This window comes from Camelina sativa, chromosome 14 (genome assembly GCF_000633955.1).
Source record: "Camelina sativa cultivar DH55 chromosome 14, Cs, whole genome shotgun sequence".
NCBI lineage: Eukaryota > Viridiplantae > Streptophyta > Magnoliopsida > Brassicales > Brassicaceae > Camelina > Camelina sativa.
Genome location: NC_025698.1, coordinates 17,424,487 through 17,442,181, shown reverse-complemented (window position 1 = coordinate 17,442,181; position 17,695 = coordinate 17,424,487). Strand labels below are relative to the sequence as shown.

General features: G+C 37.4%; 2 long non-coding RNA genes across 3 annotated transcripts; both read left to right on the top strand.

The window, feature by feature from the left end:
• LOC104741799 lies at window positions 29-1,390 on the top strand. Of its 2 annotated transcripts, XR_760376.1 has the most exons (3): window positions 29-606; window positions 709-784; window positions 894-1,390. It is a non-coding gene; the product is annotated as an uncharacterized LOC104741799 (long non-coding RNA). The 2 variants fall into 2 exon arrangements; XR_760375.1 differs by having other exon boundaries at window positions 709-1,390.
• LOC109128826 lies at window positions 2,229-2,842 on the top strand. The gene is made up of 2 exons (XR_002035134.1): window positions 2,229-2,474; window positions 2,537-2,842. It is a non-coding gene; the product is annotated as an uncharacterized LOC109128826 (long non-coding RNA).

Here is a 17,695-nt window from a genome sequence, read left to right as displayed (position 1 = left end):
GGGGGGGGGGGGGGGGGTAAGTAGTTCCTACGGTTATCATCTTCATTTCTACAGTTGGATTCAAATTCCATTCTCTCATAGGGTCTCTTCTGTGGGATTGAGCTTCTATGAGAGTTGATACTTCTTGCAGGGCTGTGAGATTGAGCTCTTGGGTATCTTCCGGAGTATAGTAATTTTTAACAGTACCATGGGAGACAGGGTTTGAGGCAGACTGAGCAGGTAGTGAGCCTCCTTGCGGCTCCTCTGGATTCTTAAACCTGGACAATTCTTATTTTCATGGGTAAGCCTTAAGCAATATTGGCAATGGTTTTTCAACTTTTTGTAGTTCAGGTAGACAAGGGTCTCCGAGCCAGTAGAAAACTCTACCACTGACTCTTTGATTAAAGGTTGGAGCCCATCTAGCATGACTCTAATATTTGCATAGTTCGGGGAGATATCCATCTCCATGACCTCACCTAAATCTTCTCCTATTGTTTGAAGCATAGTCGGCTGCCAGAAATGCTTGGGAAGACCCTGAACCTGCACCCATAAAGGGATTTTTGATAGGAAGGCTTCGGAGATAACTGTTTCCCACCTTTGCAGAATGACTATCCACTGGTTAAAGTGGTATGGTCTCTCTTCTAAAACTTTTTGGAGATCTTCCTCATAGTTAAAGCGGAACTGAAAAACACCATATCCTAGGTCTGAGCCTCTCGCTTTTCCTTTTAGATTCCAGCGGTTCACCAGGAAAGGCAGGATGGCCCATAGATGTTGTCCAGATGGATTTGTGAGGCGCCCAATGAGGGTGAGCAACTTCTCTTCGATTAGGGCAGAACAATCGAGTTCAGGGGCTTATTTCTTTCTTGGTGGTGGGGAGTAACCTCGTGCTTTTCCTTTACCTTTCTGGTACGTAGGGATTCTGTTGTTCATACTTTCAGGGTATTGGTTAGACAAATTAAAGGCAAGGGTGGGGAGTTAAAGATGCAGAGAGAAGGAGCCAAATATGTGAGAGTAGGTTCTGGCGTCGCAAACATAAGAGAAAGGTAGCTAACAGTAGAGATGGTTGAACGGAATTACAAAGGAAATTAATCTTGTTGTTCTTCAGGGGCGGAAGCAGGGTTTGAAGGTTTGAGTAAGAGGATGGAACGAAGAAACCATTAAATAAATTTCTAACGGTTGGATAAAGACCAGTATATGCTACCTTTTTTAGCAAAAAAGAGTAAGTGAGATTTGGTTAAAGGCTTGCATCTTAGTCCTTTGGAACTGTACCTGGCAGAGTTTTCCACCCTCTTTATAAATACCTAAGTTACATAAACTATGTCATGTGTCCATTTCTCACTAACTCTTTGTATCAAAAGTATCACGTTTTAGACATAAAGAAAAAAATCAAAACATCACGTGTCTATATGAAGATTTGGGATTAAAATTACATTAGAGATTAATTAATAAACCTAGTTTTTTCCAAAAAAAAGATTAATTAATAAATCTAGTTTTGAACATTTTATTCAAAAAAAGACTGGATCGATATAATATACATATGGATGTACATATAGTCTCTCAAGCTTAAAAGTAAGTCAAGGTCAACATTTGTAGTATTTTTTTTTGCTAAGAATATTAATATCATTTAAAAATGAACAAGTTTGGCTTTTTGTTAATAACATTTGTAGTTTTTGTTTTTTTCTACATCTAAAAGAAAAATTAATTAGCCCTGTTAAAATAAATATGTACAATTGTTCTCAAGAGTTCCCCTCCTTAAAACTTTTTAAAAATTCATATGTCCACATAAAATATTTGTGAAACTACGTACTTTGTAAACATCCTTTTTTAACAAAACCGAAGTACACGATTTCAAATTGGTAGACCAGATAATATTAATATAAACTATAACTAAAATTTATTATTTGGTAGGTTATATGGATTAATTGTTTGATAGGTTATATAGATTTAGGATTATGATCTTCTTAAAGAAGATATTCCAAAGAATAAAATAAAATCTCAAAGAATATTTAACTAACCATATATAGACAAAAAAACCTCAGAAATTAATAGAAATTAATCACTCTTCCGTAAATTAATAAAATCTTACCTAACTTTATCGGGTCAAAATTTGAATATTTAAATTCATTTCATATATTTCTTTTGTTAAATTATATAGTTTTATATACTATAATAAACTTTTTAAAGAATTTAATTTGGAATCTTTAAAAATAGTTTAATTTGATAGTTTTAAGAATATCATANGAGGCGCCCAATGAGGGTGAGCAACTTCTCTTCGATTAGGGCAGAACAATCGAGTTCAGGGGCTTATTTCTTTCTTGGTGGTGGGGAGTAACCTCGTGCTTTTCCTTTACCTTTCTGGTACGTAGGGATTCTGTTGTTCATACTTTCAGGGTATTGGTTAGACAAATTAAAGGCAAGGGTGGGGAGTTAAAGATGCAGAGAGAAGGAGCCAAATATGTGAGAGTAGGTTCTGGCGTCGCAAACATAAGAGAAAGGTAGCTAACAGTAGAGATGGTTGAACGGAATTACAAAGGAAATTAATCTTGTTGTTCTTCAGGGGCGGAAGCAGGGTTTGAAGGTTTGAGTAAGAGGATGGAACGAAGAAACCATTAAATAAATTTCTAACGGTTGGATAAAGACCAGTATATGCTACCTTTTTTAGCAAAAAAGAGTAAGTGAGATTTGGTTAAAGGCTTGCATCTTAGTCCTTTGGAACTGTACCTGGCAGAGTTTTCCACCCTCTTTATAAATACCTAAGTTACATAAACTATGTCATGTGTCCATTTCTCACTAACTCTTTGTATCAAAAGTATCACGTTTTAGACATAAAGAAAAAAATCAAAACATCACGTGTCTATATGAAGATTTGGGATTAAAATTACATTAGAGATTAATTAATAAACCTAGTTTTTTCCAAAAAAAAGATTAATTAATAAATCTAGTTTTGAACATTTTATTCAAAAAAAGACTGGATCGATATAATATACATATGGATGTACATATAGTCTCTCAAGCTTAAAAGTAAGTCAAGGTCAACATTTGTAGTATTTTTTTTTGCTAAGAATATTAATATCATTTAAAAATGAACAAGTTTGGCTTTTTGTTAATAACATTTGTAGTTTTTGTTTTTTTCTACATCTAAAAGAAAAATTAATTAGCCCTGTTAAAATAAATATGTACAATTGTTCTCAAGAGTTCCCCTCCTTAAAACTTTTTAAAAATTCATATGTCCACATAAAATATTTGTGAAACTACGTACTTTGTAAACATCCTTTTTTAACAAAACCGAAGTACACGATTTCAAATTGGTAGACCAGATAATATTAATATAAACTATAACTAAAATTTATTATTTGGTAGGTTATATGGATTAATTGTTTGATAGGTTATATAGATTTAGGATTATGATCTTCTTAAAGAAGATATTCCAAAGAATAAAATAAAATCTCAAAGAATATTTAACTAACCATATATAGACAAAAAAACCTCAGAAATTAATAGAAATTAATCACTCTTCCGTAAATTAATAAAATCTTACCTAACTTTATCGGGTCAAAATTTGAATATTTAAATTCATTTCATATATTTCTTTTGTTAAATTATATAGTTTTATATACTATAATAAACTTTTTAAAGAATTTAATTTGGAATCTTTAAAAATAGTTTAATTTGATAGTTTTAAGAATATCATAAATATATGATAGATCAAAAAGTTAAAAATTAGAAGCACTCTAATTTGATTTGTTATAGCACGGGTCAATAATATGTCACTATAATATGAAAAAATTCAATAAATATGATTTCTTGCTAGAGCACGGGTTAAAATTTCAAAAAATATGATTTCTCGGATTAAATTTAAGTTTGGAATAATGTTGTTTGGTAAGCTATTTCGGTCACGATGATTTTGACAAACATATGTTACATATTTGGTCCTAAAATTAATATGCGCTATACTATAGGTTAAATCATATAATTAACAATCAAAATACAATATATAATTTTAAACACTAAACAAATCAAATAAAATTAACAAACAAAAATTAATTTTTTCATCACACAACTTAATTCACTTTATATCGCAGGTCAAAATCTAGATATACTAGAATATACTTCTAGAGAATAGATGTTATTTTCATAAGTCATATTCAGTATATGATTTCATTTCATAGTATTCCATAGTGGTGGGCATTTGGGTATTGGTTCGGGTAATTTGGGTTTCGGGTAATTCGGGTTTATAATTTATAGAATCATATAGGTATTATGGAAATTTTGGTTCGGGTTCGGTTCGGATTTTTTGGGTTCGGGTCGGTTTGGATATTTTTTTGGAATACCAAAATATTTCTGATATGTTTTAGGTTCGGTTCGGTATAAGTATTTTTTACCCATTTAGAACCAAAATACCTATATATAGCTAAAATACCCTATATATAAATTGAATAACTATATCAAATTTCATGAAGCTATAACTAAAAAAATCATACCAAAATAACTAAACCAATTCTATATACAGTCTAAAGAATCAATCGATGAACTAAAGTACCAAACACTCGTGGTTAAATGCATCAAACTCTCGTTGTTAACTCTATATACAATATAAGTGTCAATTGATGAACTAAATTCACTAAGCAATGGGATTTACCTTTGAATGAGTCTTTAACGTCTCTGAAAGAGGAGATTCAGGAGAAAAAGCGAAAAAAAATTAAAGAATCCAGATTTAAATTATGGATTAGGGTTATAGATTTACAAAGAAAATCAAATCTTTTGCAGGTATAGCCATATAGGTAATGGAGAGTGGAGACAAACTGATATATATGATTCTTCTTCTTCAATGCAATTTCAACTGATAAACATACATAAGGATTACATATGTGAAATGATAAACAACATAGGGTCGGATATACATGGTACTAATTAGGTATCGGTTCAGATCAGATAATACCCGATACCCAAGAGTATTTACAATTAAGATCCAACTAATATATTTGGGAAGATCCATACCCGATCTGAACTAGAGTTTTTCGGTTCGGTTTCAATACGGATATTCCGGGTCGGGTATTTTGCCCAGACCTAGTATTCCATCCAAAAAAAATCTTTTAAAACAAATAAAATAATGAATAATCACATATAAAATGTTTTAAATAAAAATTACCAAATAAACAAAAGAAAGGAATTTAAACTCGTGCTCTAGCACGATCATATCCTAGTTTTTAGTTTAAAGGAAAGAACAAATCACACGTGTTACTTGAAACGACGCCCGGAGTTTGCCTCCGAGAAAACCATCAAGTATTTTTTTGTAGATTTTTAAATTCTTAGAGTTGATTTGTTAACAAAAAGAAATATCTCACGTTGATCACACTAGCTATTATATTATTTTATATTGGCAATATAGCCATAGACTCATGGCGAAAAGTTAGGTAGGGATACTCCAATGTGGTGAGGATGCAGCATGCTTGTATAGGATCGAACCAAATTAAGTCAGGTGGGGATTGGAGAATTTCGAAATTGGAGTCATAGTAAAAGTCTAGTGATTATGGCCAATAGAACATGAATGTTACATAGGTGCTTAAAAATTAAAAGCTTTTGTAGGGCATACACCTTCTCCATGATAGCTGATTAGGTGGGGTCGCTGCTCGGTGTTCACATTTAATTACATGATAATTCGAAAGACAATTTCATTTTTTTTTTCTTAAGTTTAATTTAAATTTAAATATATATATAATCTCGAATATGCAAAACAAAATAAATTAAATCAATATATAATTACAAATACGAAATATCGAGCTAATGTATGCCTGTAACTAATTCTGACTCAATTTAGAAACAAATTGTTCGAGAGTTTTAAAAAATCATCAAAGCTCTCGCTAGAAAATAAAATTTATAAAGAAATTCCTAACAAAAGAATAAAAGAACAAAAGAAAACAGAAAGAACAACAAGTACATGTAGAACAACGAGACCCGTGGATTGAGAGGAGTCAGAAGATTCTCTATAGCTGCTACCGCTGCATGACACTATGACAGTCGAACCAAACTTCACACGATGTAATGTGGGAGAGCATGCAAGCCTTGAAGACACCATACAATACAACTGTAGAAATTCTGTTTGATCTTATTCTTTTTCTTTCTTGCTATTAGAAAAAGGTACCAATGATTTTATATAATCCGTTTTTTACTGATAGTAGCCATTAACAGACGTAGTGGATTAAAGAAAAAAAATAAGCGTGTATCAAAAATCTTGTTTAGCTACCCTTATACAGCTTCTCATATATATTGGCTTTTTTGAGAAAAGAAAAATAAAACCCCTGACTTGTTAAACTCAAAGATAATATAATTCGTAAACGAAAAAATGGTGTTTTCTTTGTCTGGCAAACAAGTAACAGAGTATTTCTTTGTCTGGGAAACAAGTAACAGAGTGTTTTTTTGTCTGGTAAACAACGAATTCCCGAATAATCTAATCCTTCCGCAGCTGAAAAATCGAATGAAACTATAAAAATAGAAAGAAAACAAAACCTAAGAGATCTTATATAGGACATATATTTGGTCAACAAAAGGAACGCAAGTAACTGATAATAGAGTTTGTGGTAGAGCATTTAATAATCGAAATTTTCCAAAAGAACCAATTCAACAAATATGTCCGAACGCAAAAACATAAAATCTTATTTTATTTGGAGCTCTTAAATCAGATACCCGACCATAGTAGTGAGAAATACAAACACATATAAAGATCGAGATACTTAGCTACCCGGTGGCGGGAGTTGGAGATCTGAACTCGATCTACTTGATATTACTTTAAACCGGTTTATCTCCGGCGGTATCCTCTGGAGAGAGAGAGACATACATAACAACGAAGAACCAAACAAGCCAGAGAGGAACCACGATCAAAGTGAAAGTTGGCGAAATAAGAAAAATGAGTAGGAGAGCTGCGAGAGCCCCAAAGAGATGGCTGATGTGCCCAACAAAGTTACCGATATCAGGTTTGCTTCGAAGCTTTACTTCGCAGACACGAAGGATGGTGTAGATAAGAGTGATGACCAAGAAACAGAAGATTATGGCTCTACGGTCTTCTGCGTTGATTGATGATTGGTTTGTGCCCACCTGAAGCAACCCTAAAGCTCCGCCATTGATAAGGATGATAAGCTTGTGTACGGTGGAGGAGTAAGCACCGTCATCCACCTCCTCCTTTTCCCTGATCTCATTATCAGAACTCCGGTACTGTGTGATTTGAAAAGACATCACTAATGGTTACTGAAAGAAATAATGCGGTCCACGTAGATATAAATAGTACAGTATATCAATATATCATGAACAGGTATTGGAATCTAGTGAATAATATCGTTCTTTTCACTAATTTCAAAGTAAAAGAAATCTATATTTCAATAATGGTATTGTAGAATATCTTTCTAATTCAAGATAAAACCGATTTGGTTACTTGATCAACAATACAAAGAAAGGACAGGAACAGGGGTTGTTGCAGAACTGGGTTCGAGTCCCAGTCATCAGCTATTCAGCTCATCTCCAATATAATACATCTATAAATTTCATAAGTTTTTATAAAGTTGATAATTCTGTTCACGTATTTTAATATTAAATTGATTATACACTTTAATAATGTTATTATTTTAAAATGTGATGTGTTAATGTGTGCCCTATTTCGTATTGGTTTGTCAATCACTCTATAATCTGATGTGGGGCACAGACACCCATGTGCCGATCGAGACTAGAATATGCTTTGAATTGTCGTTCTCATATAGTTTCAGTTCAGACACACACAGAACAACGTAAGCAATTAGATTTTCTGTAATCCAAATTATGATATTTTATCCTATAAATTAATTGATGGTAAAGATTAATCACAACTAAAACCTCTAAGCAAAACTTGGTTAGCTGAAGCGGTAAGCAAAGTTCTAGTGTTCTTGAACTCGAGTAATAGTATTATGATTGGAAAGAGATGATTTTATGTTTTCTGAATCTATCATAAATTTCATTAAATGAATATATATATATATATTTACCTATACTCATAATACATAGCACACAGCCACACACGATACATGTTTTACAGTTACTAAGTCATATTATATATTTTTTATACATTTGGTCAAAGTCAAGTGGATCCCTATCGTCAATCATTTTTTTCTTTTTCCCCAAAGATCTCTTAGCTAGCAAGCAAATTTCATATTTGATTTCTGCAAGCAAATTTCATATCAAGTCTCTCTCTCTTTTTGCGGTACTTTTTCAATGTCGAGCTCGTTTTGTTTCATTTTAGAGTGTGTTTACCCGTTTCATATAAATGTGAAAGTTTCGTTTAGTGAGAATGAAAACCTAAATTTTTACAAATACTAAATGTGATCGCGTGAGGACAACTGGCACACTTGATATCAAAATTATATCTATCGTCTCCATATTCTGGTGGCCGCTTATTACCATCTCTTCCGGTTATATGTAAACCGTGATTATTGTTAAAACCAAAAGAAGAGAATCATACTTTATTCGATGTATCGCAAAGCGAGGATTCATGGAAACTTAGTCCGCACACTTAAACTTGGGTGAGCTGGCTTGGATGTAATTTCGGTGAAACTCGAAAGTGTCAAAAACAATGGGCGGGATTGCAGTCTATTATAATTGTAGAATAGTTCCTAAGGGTTCTCTGTCCCGTTTCGCGAGACATCTAAAATCTAATACCCTTCCGTTGTCTTCCGCCTCTTTCCTCGCTGTCGGTCGGTCCCTCGCCGACTTGGGTCTCTGTTCCAATGGGGAAGAAGAAGAAACCTCCTCCTCTGGTTCCTCCTACACCTCAATTCCCTCGCTAGTCTTACAGTGAAACCTCTTCGAAAGCTGCTTCGAAAACTGTTCCACATGAGAAGAAGGCTCCTTCTGTTCCCACCCAGCAAGTTGCTCTGCCTGAGAAGGAGGTTCCTTCGGTTCGTGCGGAGCTTCTCCTCCAGGTTGCGGATGCAGATCTCTCTCAATCCGCCCTAGATCTAGATCTGATCCGTCCACTCCTTGTGAATGTTTCACCCCGAGGCGCTTCTCCTATGGCTCCGCCTTCAGATCCATCAACCTTTGTTCCTGCCGCCACGGGATCCACCGACTCCTCTCCATGTGCAGAGGTTTCCACTTCCTCGTTCTCTCCTCTACCTGCGGATGTGTCTTCTAAATCGGATAAGGTGTCTGTCGCACCCCCTCGTTCCTACACAAGTGTGGCTAAGCCAGGAGCCGGTCTGGGGAAAATTGGTAGCCCGACGAAGCATGTCTTTGGTGTTCCTTTCATTCTCATCCCTGATGAAAGTGTTGCAGCAGCTAAAGAGGAGTTCAAGGACTATGTCTATGCCCAGTTCCATGGTCCTCCTCCGGAGATGGGTAGAATTATCGGTGTGGTGAATGCTCTATGGGCTCGCTCAGGCCCTCGCATCTTTGTTCACCGTATTGGACCTGGCACCTTTCTTCTTCGTGTCACCAATGCCAAGTCTCGTTCGATTCTGTTGAGTCGCAACCTTTGGAACATCGCCGGCCATCCAATGTTCGTTGCCCCTTGGTCTCCTGACTTTACCCCGGAGAAGCCTCCGCTTACCAAGGCTCAGGTAGTTGTGGAGTTTAGGGGAATCCCCTACTACTTATTCACTGATGAGAGTCTAGCCAGAATTGCTTCTGGAGTTGGCGATCCCAAGGCTCTTCACCCAGAGACTGCACGGAAGGAAACCTTTGAGGTTGCAAAGGTTGTAGTTGAGGTGGATTTGTTTGCGGAGTTGCCTTCCAAACTTGTCTTGGGTTTCAGTGATGGGAGAGAGATCCAGATTGATGTCGCTTACCCGTGGCTCCCCGCAAAGTGTAGTTCGTGTGAAGAATTTGGTCATTCAGCTTCTTGTTGCCCCAAGGTCCCCCCTAAGTTGGACCAGAAGGAGCATCACCGATCAAAAAGTGGAGAGGGTCGTGGTGCTAGCAGGGCACTCAGACGAAGCAGAAGTCCTACAAGATCTAAGAGCCTTTGTAAAGAGGCACCTGTTTCTAGAGCTGTGCAGGATAATCCTTCCGATGCCATTGAGGCCTCCAATTCTGGTGAGCAAGGTCCCGTGGTACACTCCAAGCCAGCTCGTCCCTCCTCCTCTGCGCCGGTTGTTGTCGTTGAAGAGGAAGCGCCTTTCATCATGGTTAGACGTAAGAATAGCAGCCCCAAGGCTGCGAGTAACTAACTATCACCAGTAAGTATGTTTTTGGGATGGAACATTAGAGGCTTAAATAGCCATAGAAGGCAAGTAATGACTAAGAAATGGATTAATATCCATCGGCCTCTTTTCGGAGCTTTTTTGGAGACAAAGATACAACTAAATAATACCAGGAGAGTCTTGAAGGCAGTTCCTCACGGTTGGAAGTTCTGTGGGAATTTTGAATACCACAATACGGCGAGAATTGTGGTGGTCTGGGATCCTAGAGTCACGGTGGTGGTCTACCAACAATCTGCGCAAGCTATCACCTGTGGATTCTTTCTTCAGGCTGAGAATATCAATATAACAGTTACTTTTGTGTATGGTTTTAATCTTCCGAAGGAAAGGATTGCGCTCTGGGAGGAGTTAGCCTACCTTCATGCTTCTACTCCTCTGGCGAGTAACCCTTGGGCAGTTATAGGGGACTTCAACCAGATTCTCCGCTCTGAGCATCACTCTGGCTTTCCCCACGAGCCGGTAGATGTCACGGGAGTTGGTGATTTTGAGCTCGCCCTCCAGGAAGCTAACCTCTTCGAAGCTCCGTCTAAGGGGCTTCCGTTCACGTGGTGGAATCATAGAGAAGAAGATCCAATCTCTAAGCGCATTGATCATGCTCTGATCAATGAGCATTGGGCTAGGTCGTTCCCGGACGCTTATTCTGAATTCTTGGAGCCAGGTCAGTCTGATCATGCCCCTTGTTTATTCTCGGTTCCGACTCTACACAGAGTGGTAAACAAGCCATTTAAGTTCTACACTCACATTGTGGACCATCCGAGTATCCTGATATCATTGAGTCCGAGTGGTCAGCCAGTTCCATAATCGGGTATGCTCAGTTTAAGTTAGTGCGTGCTTTGAAGCTTTTAAAGCCTAGCCTGCGCTTGCTTAACAAAACACATTTTAGTGGGATCTCTCAAAGGGTGAAAGAGAAGGCAGAGGAAGTTGCAGCGATTCAGAGGCAGATTCTTGTGGCTCCTTCGGTTGATTTAGCAAGAGAGGAGAATTTAGCATCAGAGGCATGACACATGCTCTTATCTGCAGAGGAAAAGTTCTACATGCAAAAATCTCGAGTTCGATGGTTGGCGCTCGGTGATAAGAATACCTCCTTCTTTCATAAGATGGTTATGCAGAGGAACTCCCAGAATCATATTCACTTCTTTCTGGATGCTGATGGAAGTAAAATTACATCCCCGGAGGAACTTAACAGGCACGCTGTAGACTACTTCAAGTCAGTGTTTGGTTCTACTGAGATGCCAGTATCACCTGCATCTATTGAGTTTCTGCAGGATTTGATTCCCTTTCGATGCTCTCAGCCTCAGACTGATGATCTGCTAAGGGAGGTGTCAAGTGAGGAGGTTAGGGACATCCTATTTGCTATGCCTCAGAATAAAAGCCCCGGGCCGGATGGTTTTCCGGTAGAATTTTACAAGTCTGCTGGGTCCACGGTTGGGGATGATCTAATGAGTGCAGTTCAGGAGTTTTTCCGCAATGGCCGTCTTCTCAAGGACATGAATACCACTGTCATATCTCTGATCCCTAAGACTCTGGAAGCCTCTGCCCTCTCGGAGTTCAGGCCTATCAGCTGTTGTAATCTTGCTTATAAGATTATTTCTAAAATCTTGGCTAATAGACTCAAACCATTGCTCATGGAGTTTATCTCGCCCAATCAGGCTGCTTTTCTTAGTGGGAGGAGCTTGGGAGAGAATGTCCTATTAGCCTCTGAGCTTATCCGAAACTATGAGAAGGCTACTTGCCCAAATAGTTCTTTACTCAAGGTGGATATAAAAAAGGCATTTGACACAGTTTGTTGGGACTTTGTTCTAAAGATCTTGGAAGCTTTGCACTTTCCACCTCTTTTCAGAACTTGGATAAAGGAATGCATATCTACGCCAAGGTTTTTGATTTCTATTAATGGTGAGGTCACGAGTTTCTTTGAAGGGAGGCAGGGTTTAAGGCAGGGAGATTGCATTTCTCCGTATCTTTTCATAATGGTCATGGAGGTGCTTTCTCGTATGCTAGATCAGGGTTTAGTGGAGGGCGTGTTCTCTGCACATCCGTTGTGTCTCTCCCCTCAACTAACTCACCTGGCATTTGCTGATGATCTCCTTGTTTTCTCTGATGGAGCTGACCAATCTCTGCTTGGGATTACTGGTATTCTTAAGCAGTTCCGTCAACTGTCAGGTTTGGATATGAACCCAGCGAAGTCAGAGCTCTTCTTAGGTGGTTTTGATGAGTTAGAAGCATCAGCGTTATCCAGTCTAATCGGTGTTAGACTTGGTCAGTTCCCAACACGTTACCTAGGTCTTCCTCTAAGCCCTACAAAGCTTACAATGGCGTCCTTACGACCTTTCTTGGAGAAGATAACAACCCATCTCCACTTGTGGACTGCGAAGTACCTCTCTTATGCTGGTAAGATACGGCTGATTGTTTCAGTTATCTATGGGAAGGTCACCTTTTGGAGTCAAGTGTTTGTCCTTCCCAAAGGTTTCTATAAGAAGGTTGATTCCCTGTGCTCTGCCTTTCTTTGGAAGAATGCCACAGATTCGGCCAGAGGGGCGTGCGTTGCCTGGAAAGATATCTATAAAACAAAGCAGGAAGGGGGTCTGGGTATTCGGTCGCTTGAGGACTTTGCTGATGTGTTCAGATTGAAGCAAGTGTGGTATCTTTTCTCACGGTCAGAGTCTCTATGGGTTCGGTGGTTGGATCATAACATCTTTGGGAGGAGGAGCTATTGGCTTATGGATATCTCTCCTCGTCTCTCTTGGAATGTTAGGAAGCTGATTGAAATTAAACCCACTATGAAGGAACTTCTTAGGTGTCAAGTCAGGAACGGGCTCAATGCTCTGTTCTGGTACGACTCCTGGACCAATCTAGGGCCCCTCATTGATCTTGTTGGCCCTATGGGTCCTCGTGAGGTGCGTATCCGCCGGGAAGCTTCAGTCTATGAAGCTACGCGTGACGGGCCATGGTTCTTTCCAAGTGCTAGATCTTCCCAAGCTGAGCAACTCCAGATTTGCTTGTCTACTATCGTCTGTCCTTCCCCCGGAAGAGGTCATGACTTCTTTCAATGGAGGCAACCATCAGGTACCTTCTCGAACACTTTCTCCACTCGTGGTACATGGCAACAAATACGAGAGAGAGCGTCGACCATGCCTTGGTACAAAGCTGTCTGGTTCAAGGAATCCTTTCCCCGGTTCTCCTTCATTCAGTGGCTCGCGATGCAAGGTAGGCTCACGACTAGAGATAGACTCAGGACATGGGGAATGAATGTCCCTTCATCCTGTGTCCTCTGTGAGTCGGGTCTGGACTCTCATGCTCACTTGTTCTTTGACTGCGAGTACTCAAAGGCTATATGGGTTGATCTCGCGGGGAGTATTTCGTCGAATCCTCCTTCTTCGCTTTCGGCGGCAACCGGTTGGGTGCTCACTGTTTAGTCGTCCCCACCTCTCTATGCCAGCAAAATTCTCAAGCTCCTCTTGCAAGTTGCAATTTACATGATCTGGAAGGAGCGGAATCACCGAATCTTCTCAGCTTCACAAACATCCGTCTCCGCTACCAGGATTCATATTAACCGCACCATGCGCAATCGTCTCATTTACTTCTTGCCGGATGATCCCTCTATTGACTCTCTACTTGGTTTTTATTTTGGTTGTATCTCTAGCGAGGTTTTAAATCTGGCTTAAGCTCAATATATTTTTTTCTTAAACTGTTCCATTGTTTTCTCTTTCTAAAGCTTGGCGTGTTTTTGGGTTTCTATTGTACAATGTAGATCTTTTTTTATTGGTATAAATTTAACATTAACAAAAAACAATAGGCGGAAAGATAAAACAACATGAGAAGTAATACTTCAATTAAATTCCGAATATTATTATTTTCATTTATAAAGAAATGTAAAATCTTAATTATAACCAAATTAAACATTTAATTAACGACATATATGATATGGTACGATATTTAAAAGGCAAGAACTAAAAATAATGAAAAAGAAATACTGTGCATCCAGCCATTTTTAACCAAGCGCACCGTGTAAAGAGGAGGAGGGCCGGGAGGGGGCTGCAATCCCGATATTATATTTTTTCGCGCTCTTTTACTGTTTTCAATATCAAAATTATGTTCCTGATGTCGTATGTCAAAACAAGTTATTGGTGCATTGTTTTCTTTGTTTGAAATAAGCTATGTTTTGTATTTTCCATAAAAAGTCGTTTTTTATTTAACCATAAATTGTATTTACAATACTAATTATAATTATAAAGTAAATTTGTAAGTTTTCTTACTTAGTGTGCATTCACTAAATCGTTTTTTTTAATGATATGTACGCAAACGATCGAGCTCTAATATCAACATATCGTTCATCAAATGCGGAGAATTTCATTTTCTGTTATGGAGGAGTTGGGGGAGGGGATAACAAAACCTTCTTTTGCCTAAAAATGAAAACCCTAAGTGATACTCAGTCAATAATTTGATGCGATTTACATTAATGACATACACGGATTTTCCGTGTAGAAAAGGGAAACAACGCGTTGTTGGGTCAACCGATGGAGGAAACTTTCAAATTTAGTAGTCTTTTATCATGCACATACGGGGTATTTTTTAATTCAATTTACCCAAATAAATTATAACACCTTCTCGTTGCAACTTGCAACAGAAGTCACAAAAAGTTAACCCATTTGGGTCTATTACAAATGAAACTCAGATAGATCAAAGCAAACTGAACATTACATGCTTTTAGTGAAAAGGAGTGCGTGTCAGTCTTTGAACTCCATTAATCACTCTGGTCTCGGAGGCTCAGTTTAAGTAAGCTCATCTGAAATATGTGGTACACGTGGACTTTTTTTTTTTTTTTAAATGTGATAACATTCAAAAAGACCGTTCTTAAAATTGCAAATTCTGTAGAAAAATATTTCGAAAACATTAACATAGTATTACACTTACTCAAATTAGTAGTATTGTTTACTTTTGACATTATTTTCAAGTGAATGCAACACATCCAGAACTATTGGAATGGGAATATGGGATAGTGAAAATTAACATTATCATTAATTTAGATTATACTTGAAATAGTTCCAGTGCAGCTTTTTACTAATTAGGTTAAAGCAAACGTTTATCATCTCCGTATCGTAGAATCTATTTAATTTGGTGTGTTGCAGCAGTGCAGCACAGCTCACTCGACACCCAGGCCACGTGCCGAGAGCACAATATATGAGCTGTTCTAGTAAAGTACCCCTTGCTTTACGATTCTTATAATTAGTCTTACCTTCATACATACAAATTGATTATGATTATTAACTTATCAACTTAATGCGCACTAGGGCATACCCGTAATAGAAAGAAAAAAATCTAGTAAACAGTATATTTGGCTTATCTGTATCTTCTTAATAAATTATTGTAGCTAGCCAAGGATGATTCCTTGCTGACCCATATGCATGACGTATCTATGATTCCGATATTTCTCGTTTTATCAAACATATAAGGAAGGAAAACAAAAGTTGTTTCACACTTTTATCTAATTGTGGAAAACTGAATTATATTGATAAAATAAAGAAGACAAGTTATAGTCTTACTACTTATGACTTACTAGAAAAGCAAAACAAAACAAAACAAAGAAGCTTGCATCTCTATCTCTCTCTCTTTTTTTTTTTTTTTGGTATGCGAAGTTTCCAAGAATTTACTTGGCCGGAGAATAACAAAAATTGACATTTCTTTTAGAAGTTTTTTTTTCCGAACTTTATTTGAAACACTTGAAATTTCAATTAAATCATTATTTTATATTTTGTGAGTGATGCCCGTGGTTGAGATTTAGAAGAAAAGTAGGAGCAAAATGGTCTTTAATTTAAAGCATTCATCCGCAGGATTGGTCAATTGCATTTGATCGAGAGGTTTAACTCCCAATTGATTATTCTTGTACTAACAACTCACTAATGTTATCACTTTTTTTGTTGCATGAAAAACATCAAAGGTCAAATTTTTGTTCAAGGAGGGAAGCCGAAGAAGATGATATACAAAAGAATTTTCAACGTTCTGGATCTAAGCGAGAATCTCATTGTATGGAGAGAGATTGTAGAGAGAGAGAGAGATTGCAGAGAGAGGTTAGAGAGATTGGAGAGAGAGAGGAATTAGAGAGAGGGGATTGTAGAGAGAGAATAGAGAGATGAGACTGTGAGGAGAGAGATTGTAGAGAGAGAAGATTGTAAGGAGAGAGTTTATAGAGAGAGAGAGCGATTAGAGAGAGAAGATTGTGAGGAGAGAAGATTGTGGAGAGAGAGAGAAAGATTGGCTCGTTAAACTAAAAAAAATAGCTAGATTTACTCCAAACAACCAAAACTCTCGTTTTCTCGTGGCACTGCTCCTAAATCATATTGCACCTTAATGTACTTACTCAAACTCAATTCGAGATTACAGATTGACATTTTATATGATAGATAGAGAAAAGGGCTTTATGAAAAATAAGAGTTGGTGAAATGAATCAAATGATTTGATTTCCGTTTTTCATTAACTCACAAATTCGCTCCAACCGACATGTACATCACTTTGTTTCTCTTAATTATGCCTCTTGATTTTGCATGCCTATTTAACGTCTCTCAACTCAATTCTCATCACTGTTTTTCTCTTCTTATTTTGTGCACTCATAATAGAGTCGTTAAATTATGCGACTATTTGGCTACTATAGGACGACTATTTGACGACTATGTGACAACGACTTTAAGCCAAATTCAATGACTGGTTTGACGACTATAGTGATTAAAACCATAATTGTTTTGTTTTGTTTTATAATTCGAATTTCTAATCAAAGAAAAACCTACAATTCACATTTTTAGTAACCAAAAGTTCACCACATTAGCAATTACAAAAAGTAGACAACATTTATAATAACCAAAAGAGAACCAAAATGATCAATCGAAAACTATGATTGACACATCATCCCAAAGTGACAAGTTCATGAGAGTTAAGAAATAGAGATAAGTAGCCTAAGAAGTAACCTAAGAAGGAGATGTTATTTATGTTGGAAGATCGGTGGATGCATCACTTGATTCAGACACATGGAATTCCACAACAGGCGGATCAATTTTGCGCAAGTACTTTTCCAAGTGCTCTATCTTCTTCTGTTGCTCAGCCACAACTTTGGAATGTTCTGCTTCACGAGCAGCAATCTCAACATCACGTTTTGCATTATAGGCAACTTGTTCTTTAGTTATATGATGAGCTTTGATACACAGAGTTTTAAACCCTATTTTCCTACTGCAAGTGCACAACAAAGAGGTAGTACTTAGGGGTCGAATCCCACGAAGACCAAGTTTTACTCTATGGTTCTATTGGTTCAATTTTAAGCTAAGACAATTCAAAGTTGGGTTTGTTTGGTAACAGTAACGCGATTAAAACGGTATAAAAAGGCAATAAGCAAAACACTAGATCAGGGGTAATTCTCGGGAATTTCAGAGACACCAACTAAACAACTATTCAGGGCATAGATTAAGTACCAGTCTAGAACTCAAACATAAATATAAACTGATCCACTGTCGTGG